The sequence below is a fragment of the Canis aureus genome, chromosome 14, assembly GCF_053574225.1.
Source record: "Canis aureus isolate CA01 chromosome 14, VMU_Caureus_v.1.0, whole genome shotgun sequence".
NCBI lineage: Eukaryota > Metazoa > Chordata > Mammalia > Carnivora > Canidae > Canis > Canis aureus.
In genome coordinates, this window is record NC_135624.1 from 9634747 (window position 1) to 9647216 (window position 12470).

General features: G+C 35.9%; 1 protein-coding gene and 1 long non-coding RNA gene across 11 annotated transcripts in view; one reads left to right on the forward strand and one right to left on the reverse strand.

Annotated features, from left to right (window-relative positions):
- The window catches only part of ZFPM2 (zinc finger protein, FOG family member 2), a 457064-nt gene that overhangs the window by 251082 nt on the left and 193512 nt on the right, over nucleotides 1–12470 (forward strand). The window lies entirely within an intron of this gene.
- Nucleotides 10044–12470, reverse strand: part of LOC144283154 (uncharacterized) — an 86875-nt gene continuing 84448 nt past the window's right edge. For all 3 annotated transcript variants that reach the window (XR_013351532.1, XR_013351534.1, XR_013351533.1), the window contains 2 exons: nucleotides 11777–11923; nucleotides 10044–10268 (listed from right to left, as the gene is read on the reverse strand). This is a non-coding gene — a long non-coding RNA (uncharacterized LOC144283154). The remainder of the gene's footprint in view (nucleotides 10269–11776; nucleotides 11924–12470) is intronic.

Genomic DNA, 12470 nt, shown 5'->3' on the forward strand with positions numbered 1-12470 from the left:
TGTTTGTTTGTTTGTTTGTTTTTGCTTGGCGGGGTGGGTATTTCCATAGTAGGCATACAATGACCAGAATACAATGTTTCTTAAAGAAGAAAGCAGAAAATAGCTGGCGAATAGTGGGATATAAACTTATTGAAGTCCATGGTTTCAGGGTTTTTTTTTTTTTTTTTTTTTCCCCTTCTATTTGTACCAGCACCCAGTGCTTTCTGGCTTCCTCTCTAAAGGTGTAGATGACCAAATCACTTCAACCTTGATTTATTGTCTGTTTTGAATATATAACTGTCTGGTCTGAGTCAAGTTATATATGTGCTCTGCGTAGGAGTGGATACATAGAAAGTAACTGTTTATGTATTTTATTTCATTCATCTACTCATTATCTTAACATTTATTAGTAAGGAGATACTAGGCATGGTCCTAGGCTCTGAAGATACTTCAATGTACTTGAAATAGATTTGGATCTTGTTATCCTGTAGATTTTATTTAATAGGAAATGTGATCAAATAGTGGGGAACTACTATATAGTAGGTAAGTAGTGATAATATTGTAAGTGCTAAAAAAAAAGGAAATATAATATGTTAGAAAAATATCTAACATATATTTGGGAATAAAAAAATAGAAGTGATATCTAAATGGAGGCCTGTAGACCGGATAGAAATAAATTAGTTTAAGAGTATTTGGGAATTGGAAGGTGTGTGTGTGTTTGTGTGTGTGTGTTGGAGGTAGCAGAATACAATGTACAAAGGCCTACAGACAAAAGAGAACACAGCAGATTTCAAGAACCACTGAGTTGTACATTAAGATGAAATAACTCTTTTGTCAGTTGAAAGATATTTTGATGACATACCTAAATCATCAGCCTAGTTGACTTTGAACTCCACTGCAGATTATTTCCATGCAATTTTTTAATTTTGTTTTGACTACCCAAGGATACTTCTAAATGTCATCAAAGGAGATTCGAAATAATCCTCCTCCCACTTTTTTTTCTACCACTTCCAATTTTTAGAGATTTTTTTTAAAGATTTTATTTATTTATTCATGAGAGACACAGAGAGAGTGAGAGAGAGGCCGAAACACAGATAGAGGGAGAAGCAGGCTCCATGCAGGGAGCCCGACACGGGACTCTATCCTGGGTCTCTTCAGGCCCTGGGCCAAAGGCGGCACTAAACCACTGAGCCACCCAGGATGCTCAGAAATATATGCAACTGAGTTGTGCATTAGATCATTGAGGCTTCTCTGAAAGTTTCTGGGATCTCTTTATTACAATTGATCCAACATCAAAGTATATTTGAATTTTTTGGACCTCATGTAACGTATTTGTTTTTTAGGCCACTGCCTGTTTTTCTTTCTTTCTTTCTTTCTTTCTTTCTTTCTTTCTTTCTTTCTTTCTTTCTTTCTTTCTTCTTTCTTTCTTTTCTTTCTTTCTTTCTTTCCTTCTTTTTAAATTTTTTTTGAGCAGACATAAAAAATAAGGAAAATATCCTTGCCTTCAAGGAGTTTGCAATCTAATTAAAGACTTAACCAGAACATAGAGTTATTTTGAGGATTGTGTACAAAGGTAAAAGCTTTGGGCTTAACACTCTTAGAGATGAATGGCACATGCATGGAATAAAAGTGAAGGTGGCATCTCATAGTACTTAAAGGATTGCTTTAGCCATAAGCAGAAGAATACCACTTATTTCAAACTTGGAACTGTGGGCCTTTTACTATATTAAACTTAACATAAGAATTGTCAAAATGCCTTCTACTTTAGAATGCATGCCAATGCTTTTTTTTTTTTTTTTTTTTCCCCTGTGATAAAACCAAGAAAAAAATGACATGGAGTAAAAATACTGACTGTCCCTTACTTTGTGAAAGTGTTAGCAAGTAGAGTATAATCCAGAAACAAATTGCTGACAGATTTCTTTTCAGGTTTCCATATGAAGCATTTCTATAAAGCACAAATAACAATGGAAACTATTGTACAGTGTTATAAATTATAAACCAGGAAGTATAGATCAGAAATATAGATTAAGAATATTTATTAACCTTGGCACTATTGTAATTTGGGGCCAGATAATTCTTTCATGAAGAGCTATCTTGTGCACTGTAGGATGTTTGGCAGCATCCTGCTCTTTACTAGATGCCAGGAGCATGCCTCTTGATTGTGACACTCAAAAATTTCTCTTGGCATTGCTAGATGTCCCCTGGATGGGGGCATAAAATTATCCCTATTTGAGACCAGGAGGATAGACTATTTTAAGAGATTAGCAGTATAGATTATGACAATACAAGGCCACTCTGGGAAAGGTTGAGAAAATCTACACACTTTGGTTCTGTTTTTAGCTCTAAACATTGGTTTTTGTTCATTTGTTTTACGGGCTATTAGGCTATTACATTTGGTGAGAATATGTGCATTTGGAGGGAACGTAATATAGGTTGGATTTGAAAAAACAAGCCTATTTTATAACCTATATAAGCAAGAGAAGAAATGGATTAGAATACATTTGATAATATTTGATCTAAGGATTAATCTGCTTACATACATAGGGCAGAGACATGAATTCTGTTGAAATAGCCAACTCAGTTTCTGGTGTGGTAAAATCTGGGACTACTCAAAAGTACTCCCTTTGTATGGAAAAGAAAGGATTCTGGTGGCAAATATAGGAAAAACAGACTGGAAGATAAAGAAATATTTTTCTTCCTTCAGTAATCTTTCCCACAATAATTTTTTTTAAAGATTTGTTTATTTATTCATGAGAGACACAGATTGAGACAGAGAGAGAAAGAGAGAGAGAGAGCGGCAGAGACAGGCAGAAGGAGAAGCAGGCTCCATGCAGGAGTCCAATGTGGAACTTGATCCCGGGAACACAGGATCACGACTCAAGATGAAGGCAGACACTCAACCACTGAGCCACCCAGGCGTCCCTCCCACAATATTTTGAATACATGTTTTACTTAAAGATCACATGTCATCATAAGAGACAGTGTTTTGATTTTCCTTCTCCCCTCCTCTGAGTTGAAAACACTTCATTATACGAGACTCTTCATGTCGACTCTTTGGGCCTGGTATAGCTTCAGTTTAAGGCTGCTGGGGGAGTACTGGATGTTGGGTTGGACTTCAGTCTCAGTGGAAATGATGATGCTAGAATCAAACTTTCAATCTTTTCTAAATTTCTTTTTTATTGGCAGCTTGAATGGCCTACTTTATTCTTTTGCGGTAGGGCCTTCCATTAGGCATTTGTTTTGTTGACATGTGAATGCTCTTTTGTCAAAGATTAACCACACTGCCTCCTCACAGGCAGGATGCCATTTAAGATAGTCCTTTACTAAATTCTTAGAGTAAGGATGTATGTCAGGCCAGTCAGGGGGCAAGTTTAGGTGACAGCTGATGATGGGTAGGTTTGGGGGCCTCTCCTCATTGACCTGTTGAGAACATGGCCACAGACAGTATTTGGGGAAAAATGCCTGATCCAGAGTGCACACAGTTGAATGGGATTTAAGGATTCCTAATCCCATTTATGTTTTAAAACCTTTGTAGCTCAAAACGGGTTACAAAGCAGTTAGCCTAGACAGTCACCTGAGAGGTGAAAGCTCCAAGAAGGGGCTTGTGCAAACCTAGTAGGTCTTAGATCCAAATTCATCATGGACTCCACCCCTAGTCCTATGATTCAACCTCTTGATCATTAACAGCCAATATTTATATAAGGGTTTTTTTTGTGCCATGAAGTTCCAACAGAACGTCATTGGGTCATGATCTGAAGGACAGAAATGATGTATGGAAAATGACAATCCCAAGTTTTGTCATGTCATCCAGACTTTGTGCAATAGCTTTCTTAAGCCTCAACAAAGAGACTATCTTGGCAATATACCTACCAGCCATATGGCGGTTTTTTATATATAATCAGAAAAAATAACTTTTGCAAACAATTTTAGCTACTTTGCCAACAAAGCTCACAAAAACCTAAAGTTAAGAAAAGCTAGGGATTTGTTTAATATAGAAATTTGAATTTATTACAGGCAGAATGTTTGAGGTGTTTGTGATATATTTGGATTAATAGTATTTTTTTGTTGCTAAATCCCTTGTTGGCCTCCTATTTCGTACTGCTAGCTTAGTTTTGTGTCTTCACCTCATATTACCCAGTTATTCTTTCTTTTCCTCCTTTTTCTACTCTGCCATTCATATTCTTTCTGTTCTTGGCACTTTCCCTTTAACTCATATTCCAATTCATTTTGTTTACGACTCTGCTATCTTTCTCTTTCCTTTTTGAATTAGCTGCTGAGTGCCACTCTGCTGCTCACTTTTATTATTTTCCCTTGGTTTTCTTTTGAGCTAAGCTGATGCTTCATGTCCATTTGCTGTGTGCTGTACTCCTCGCACTGTTGGGTGGGGGGGGCGGTTAGCTTTTGTCTCTGAAAAGCTGCATTTTAATTCAGTGATGTCACTGCCATGTATCTGAGAAACTCCCTTTATTGTGTTCCACCCATATCAAGTTATTGTCCTCCCTTCTGTTGCAGATGGGTGATCTGTGCAGGACGATAATCATAATATTCATAGCAGCAGTATATAAGTGTCATACAGCATACAACTTGTGTCAATACTACAATTTTATTACTTATTTTAAATACCTGTTTTGAGCCATATGTATACTAAAAATGCCTTATGTATTTCTTTGTGAGGGCTGGATCATTTCAAGTCATGAGAAGTGGTTTTGGGGGCCATAGAGGTAGCCAAAGGTGTTTTTGAGTTAGATGATAAATTTGAAGAGATATCTGTATCCAAACTTCAAGAGTTCTCTCTAATGGATGCAGACAGCTTTTACACTTGGCATAGTACTTTGAAGAAATTCATGTAAGAATACAAGAACAAAGCATGTGTATACATATATATATATACATGCACACACACACCGAGTCGGGGAAAGTGTAGTTAACTTTTTACCAACACCCACTCAATCACTGCACAAGACATATGATGCACTTTAGGAATAAGCGTATCAGACTTGAAAGAGTATAGTTGTGCCGTAGTCTTAATAGTTTGGAACTTATCCAGGAAAATAAAAATAGGAGGGATTAGAAGGATAATGCAAGGTTATTATAAGTATTTATCAGTTATGGGTATGATAAGTTAGTGTGGTAACAACTACCCCCGTTCTCTTAAAATAACTTCAGTTTTCAGACTTAACTCCCTACTAAAGCTTAGAGCCTTAGCTGAATGTTCTCAGATTTAAAAAAAAAAGGTAAAAATAGGTTATGAATCAGTGGGCTGATTCTGATGTTTTTCTTCTCTGTGGAGGCCACAAACTGGGTTGTAAACAGTAAACGCTACATATTCATGAGATTAAATTTTTGGAACTTCTTAGAACTTTGTGGAGTTCTCCTTGCATTAATTATTTGAAAAACAACAAAAAAAAAAGCGACAATTACAGAAACCAAGTGACCCCTAAATGTTAGTAAATGATTTTGCTTTATAATAAGTTGGATTACTTAAGCATTTTTATTTATAGCAGTGTTTTTTTAAGTCACAAAATTTGTTTATTAAACATAAGGTTTAATAATTCTTTAAAAATATATAACACTTATTTATTCTTAAAACTGTGGAATTAACAAAGACAGCACTGTAAGTTTAGCTTTAATTAACACTTAGGAAAACAGTATCTTGAGTCTAATACAATTTTAAACTTATATGCAAGAAAAATAAAAAATAAATAAATGCTAAAATTTCACATCATAAATATTTAATTTAAAGGCTTTTGATTTTTATATGATTTGATAAGCTGTAGAAATTGAATTATCTTAATCAGCCTGAAAGTATGCAGGACAAATGCAGTCATATTCACTTTGCTTAGTAGAAATGCAATTTATAAAGCTGTACATAGAATATCCAGTAATGCTCTCATTTATTGGGTTGCCATAGTAAAAATGTAAGTAGCGTGATTAAGTCCCCCAACACCTGTATCAGCATAACATCAGCCCTCTCCCAATTTTCAAAATTAATAACTAGAGAATGGCAAATTTCACATCATGAGTCCCCAGAAATAAAATACAGTGTCAGCCATCAAAAAGTGAAAATAGAACAGAAAAATAAAGCGCCAGATAAAGCAGAGTTGTCTTGTTGGTTAACTGTGTAAAAGAAAAATTTGATAAACATTTTTATTCTGTTCTCAAAACACAAGCAGCTTAGCTTTAAAATTTCATCAGATCACTATTAGGCTTACAAGGCATTACCGAAGCTTCTGAAAAACAGTTAAATTCCATTTCAAAGCACTGTAGTGAGCACAGGAAACCTGCAACAAGCCTTTAGTATCATTTGGATAAGAAATAAGGGAGACTCAAAGCAAAAATATCAAAAGGTCAAGAGGATTCTTTACTCTCCGTAATTGCCTTGAAGGCTTTTTTTTTCTTCTCCCTTTTTTCCCCCTTGATACATTGTTTTTAAAGGGTTGCCTGAGATGTGAAAATATAATGATGCAATCATAATAAGAATGCAAAAAACATCCAGGGAGGTGAAAAGACTTTCCTATTTCTCATTCGGCTACTGAAGGGTGGCCAGATCCACAGGCCATCCTTGAAACCCCAGAGTCTTCCACATTTTGGTACAATTTCATTTGATTTGAAATACATTTTCCCAGTTTAAAAATGTTAACTATCTCACAGAGCAATTGAAACTTGCCTTGTGTCAAAAACAGGAAATTCTGAGGAGAAATAGACTGTGGATCCATGTCAGATGTTTCTCTTCTTTTTTTTTTTTTTCTCACTTTCTTTTTTAGACACACAAAACCCATATGCACACACATATATTAATATATATAATATATGCAGATATTGATGGAATTCTGGAGTTGAAAGAGGAGGAAGATGTCTTGAAGGATCCATATCTCTCCCAGCAGATTTGTGCTATTATCACTGAAATGTGGCCTTCAGTCTTGAAACAGTTAAAAGAGTTCTACGGCCACAAAAGAAGAGATGTCTTCAGAATTATCTCCCGCCTCACATTTGCTCTTAGGCAAGCAGTTTAAAAAAGCCCAGTGATTGAGCCAGTGATCCAATTTGAAATGCAGAAATGATTAGAGCTGCTTGCCTCATTTCATATCGAAATTCTCTGATTTATGACAGGGCTGCAGCCAAGATCTATCTCCAAAGGGAATTAGTGTGCAAGTTTGCATATTTTTGTTATTTAGGTTTCTGATAGCAGCTGCTAGCTAGAAATACTGAACTGGGAGGGTGGTGGGGCAAGGATTTTCAGCCACTGGAGCAAAAGAAAGATAAGAGCTTTCTGTTGAGGACATCTAGACCCCTTGACCAGCACATATCTGTGTTGCATATGCTTCTCATATGTGTGTATATTTAAGAACTTGTTAATGGTGTAGATGTGAGTGTATATGTGTACATAAATTATGAGGTTCAGGGAGCCCAGGAATGTATTGGAATGGTTAATTCTAGCAATGGAGCAAAGAATTACCAAAATTCCGTCTCCATGTTTTAACTAGTGGAATTTTAATGAGGCATAATACTTCAATCATGCAACTGACCTGTGGGGCAGAGTATAGAACATATAATGAAACAGAAATAGAATTCTGAAAAAAAAATTATTACCTTATCTGGAATTTACATGAAGTGTTAACAGGAAATTATGCAGCAGTTATAAATGAAAAATATGGGATTTAATGTACTTATTAATAAAGATTTGTTACATACATGATACCAGTGTCCCAAATCTGCTGTCCGCAGCTGTCCCCAATTTCTAATGTTTCTGTCCTCAGATGCCTCATTTAGAGTCATCTTATTACCATGGAAGCTAATGCCAGTTTCTCTTCAGTGAGTATTCCATTCCAAGAAAGAAAAAAAAAGGAAATATCTTTGTGCACAAGTCAAGGGGTGCACACTTTCTATCAGTGACATTAAAATATTAAACACACACACACACATATGCATATAGCCTCGTTAGGTGGGACCAGTGCTTTCTGTAAATTTGTAGATCTGAATCATTGTTGGCAAAAAATCGTGATTCTTGAAGTCAAAAATTCCTTTGAAAGAAAGATGTGCGATTGTCAGTCTACATTTAGTACTGCAAGGAGCAAAGAAATCATCGTGGGAAAGTTTATTACCTTTGCTGCTCGCCGGCTCCATATGGAGTCATTATGGCCCTCGAGTCTTAGCACTGCTCCTCGGCTGACCTCGCTAGAATGCAGCTGGGCTTCAAGGTATTAAAACCGCTCTCATATTTCACTGAGTATTCTCCAGGGGACCCAGGGTTATTGTAGTAAAAACTTAAAATTTTGATGATCTTGTTCGTTGACAAAGAATGCAGTGAGATCTTTAAAGGCATCTCAAAATGCCTGAGTTTTAAATCAACTCATCTCTTCTATTATGGGGCTCTTTGACTTCCACTTATCTTGCCTGATTCAGGACAGCAACCCTGCACGTGGTTGGTGCCTCTTAGTGTTTAGGAAGAATATTGTGCCAATATTGAAAAAAAAATATTTTCTAGAAGATTCTTTACCCTAAAGAGGTCTGTAGATACATTTTAACTTGATCATACCTTTTAAAACAGAATAAAGTTTTCCTTAGCCTTGTAGCACTTTATAATGACTTTTAAAACATGTTAAGACTATTTTGAATAACTATTGTAGATCATTACATTCTAAATTGCAAAAGCCCACAGTTCTAACTTAGAGTAAGTCATTTTATTCATAACCTAATTATTAATGTTACTGTTTTCAGTGCCAGGGACTAGCTTGCTGTTTGGTTGTTTTGTATTTCCATTAACTCTATGAAGCTGATCTAGTTTGTCCATTTTATGGATGAGGAAACTGAGGTTTCAGTTTCTCCTCCAAAAGCACTCACCTAATAAGTGCAAATCCTGAACTTAAGTCTGACTTAAAAGTTCTTAACCGTTTTGATGTGTACATACCTCCCTACAGTTATATTTTAATAATGGCCTTCATGAGCATTTTTGTCTCTTTAAGTCTTTCATTTTCTGTAAAGATTTTATTTATTTATTCATAGAGACACAGAGAGAGAGGTGGAGGGAGAAGCAGGCTCTCCACGGGGAGCCCAATATGGGAGTTGATCCCAGGACCCCAGGATCACCACCTGAGCCAAAGGCAGAAGCTCAACCATTGAGCCACCCAGGCACCCCTAAGTCTTTGATTGATTCAACACACACTTTTTGAATCCTTACCATGAGCTCATCAGTGTCAAGGGACTGGGGATAAACAAATGATTTAGATGTACTCTCCCCTCAAGGAACTCAGTCTAATGAGAGAACCAGATATGTAGAAATATGAATGTAATATAGTAGAGTGATTTCTGATAAAGACATATAAAGAAAAAAATAAAAGAACAATAGAAACAACCTCTGGCTAACTTAGGCAGAAACAGCATTTATGGGGAAGGTATAGGGGTTTCACAGAATCCTTAGGAGGTCAGAGACCCAGGTTTAGAACAGGGCAGGAATCAAGACAGTGTGAGGATGGGAGGTGTCTTATATATAACAGGAACCATTGTACAGTTTTGTCAAGGCACTTTGAGAAGCAAGAATGAGCTCTGACAAGTTTTGGTGTTTTTTTTTTTTTTCTTTGTTTAAGATACAGGTCCAGGAAAGGCATGCCCTGTCAGTCTAGCATAGGCCATGTCTTTGCCACTTGGCTAGGGAAGGAAGGGCCCCTAGATTAATATCCCAGTATGTGTGTCCAATGGAGAAATTGCCCAAGAAGACACAGCTATCATCAAAAGGAGCTGGACCAAATGCTGGCCAGCCATAAAACAAAAATATCTGTTGAGGGTAAGTATGGAAATAAAACATTTGACTGTCTCAAGTACCCATGGAAGTCTTCATGATTTTCAGAAAAAAATTTGGAGGATTAATCCACTTAGCAAATAAATTAATAATATAAATTCCAGGGAATAGCAAAAGCATAGACAAAGGCATGAGGGCATGAAACAGGTGTCTGGGGCTAGTAATGAGTAAAAAGAAGGATTAGTGACCAGAAAGTGGGAAACTTTCCATGCCAAACAAAGAAATCTAGATTTCATTTTCTATTCAGTGGTGATGGACTAGAGAACAATTAAGTATGGTGATTTATTTTTTGTCAGCATTTTTAAATCCATATCACAGCTAAGACCATCTCTGTTATGGTCTTTAGCCATTGGGTGAGCACATAACTTCTTCTCACATCTCTTTAATCTGCGTATTCCTCATGATTAAATCTGGAAAAAACTGTTTAATGCTTGCTAGTGTACTATAATTGGTTTCCAGTATCATCCAGAATCTGTGTGTACTTTCAAACAACCTGAAGAGAGAAGCAAAGCAAGCAGAATTAGCTGATGTCTTACTTTTGTCTGAAAGAAAAACAAACAGTGACCAATTGTGTAATACCATGGACTAAAAATGGTTGAAGCATTTCAGTATTTAGTAGACAATAATTCTGTACTCATTAAAAACTTATGACAAATAGTAGTATCCATATCAGAACAGAAGAGCAGGTTGTAAATTGGATGAGTGAAAACATGTTTAGATTCCCTGATAGTTACATGTCTTGCCTAGTCAGATTAAAAGGAATAAAAGTGAATGAGGAGAAATCACCAAGAGGAGAGAGAAAACAAAACAGATGATAAAAGAGAAAGAGTAAAGGTTTTTATTAATTCTTTTTTTCTTTCACTCTGCATTTTCCCCTTGAAAGAAAGAAAGAAAGAAAAAAAAAGAAAGAAAGAAAGAAAGAAAGAAAGAAAGAAAGAAAGAAAGAAAAGGAGAGAGAGAGAGAAAAGAATAGAAAAGCAAAAAATTTCATTTATAATGAAGGCTATAGCTTCCTTATTAGCACCATCCCAGTGAAAAGAGATTCGCACTCTCCCTAACTATTCTGGTACACTGTACCTAGGGAAAGAGCATATTCTTCTTTTCCTGTGAAACCCTTCACCAGTTTATCATCAACCCTAAAACTTCTGGAAGTTGCTTAATCTAATTTGGAATCCAAAGCAGCTTCTGCATAGCAGTAGTGAGAAAAGAGCCCATGAGAGTTAAATCATTTCTTTTCTATGAAAATCTAACTATCCTCTCATTATCATATAAGGTAATTCATGCCAAAGAGGAAGATCTTGATCTGCATCTTTGAGGGTGTGATTATAAGATTCCTAAGTAGAAAAATCCCTGGGGGGTAGAGAAGTCCTGGGACATTTATCTCTAAAACCTCAAGCAAGCAAGGTAGTATCTGCAGTGATTTCATTTATGACACCCAGAAAAGGGATAGACATACTATACTCACTCCATTGCTTCTTGTTTCCTTACTCTGGGAATTTAGTTAAAGCCATTTTTTTTTTTTTTTCAGGAAGTAGAATTGAGATTGTACACTTAAATGTCGATCTCAGTTTCACATTTTTGTGATTTCGTTCCAGATGCCCCTTTGATATAATAGCTGTGTCCTTACCGTTACCCCTTGTATATGAAAACTGTGTCCTGGTGTCTGGTGAAAAGAGGCATTATTAAGAGATGCAGAATTTGGGACTTAAGTTGAATGTTAGGGTCCTGCTATTCCTAGGCTCTGTTTAACGTCTCTGAAAATCAGGAAGAAACCTTTGGATTGGCAGGAATTGACACGATGGTCAGTTTTAAAAATTCTGTCTTGTTTTCTGTGTATATATCTAATCTTGGAAATTGATATAATTTGAGTTATAGCAAATGGTGACATAGTTCTACTTATTTAAAACTGGATGTGGAGATGATGTGTTTCAATGAGTTTTCATTTATAAGGCTTTATGTATGTGTGTTCATGACAAAAAAAAACAGACTCGAATATCTCACCTCTGATTTTCTCAGAAACGTTCCATGTGTATCCTCATTAACACTAACAAATGCACAGCTGTTTGTTAAGAATGATGATAGGATACAAAATTTTTGTTTTCTTTCTCTTTAAGTTTGTCACTTCCAGTCTCTTTCTTGTTTTTCATCCTATTTAACAGAGACAAATATTCTAATAATAATGATGGTGGTATCAACCCATCTTAATTTAACAGTAAAAGGATAGTGTAATAATATATGTGAGTTATCCTTATCCTAAGTTAGCAAGAAAAATCTCTATATACTACAGCATGTTTTAAATGGTCTTCTATTTAATTTTTTCCCATGAATAGTGTCTTCCATTTGGGAATGATAGTGAATCAAATTCCTAATAGTACTGCTGCACTATAACTACATTATATAAGACTATTAATGAGGATAAATATTAAATTTGAATAGATATTGCAGGTGTGAGACATCAAATGAGAACTCCAAAGGATTAATTTCTACAGAGGATCATTATTTAAGTTCTTTCCAGCCCTGTTGTTCTGCTGCAAAAAACTTACTTTAGCACCTCTCTAGACTGTTATAACATCTGTTGTTCTTGGGGAGAAAAAAAAGACCTTTTTTTTTTTCTTCTTCTTCTTCTTCTTTTTGGTCAGAAATGGCTGTGTTATTCTGCAGCATTGGCCCAGAATGCCTTGCAGGGAGTAAGCTG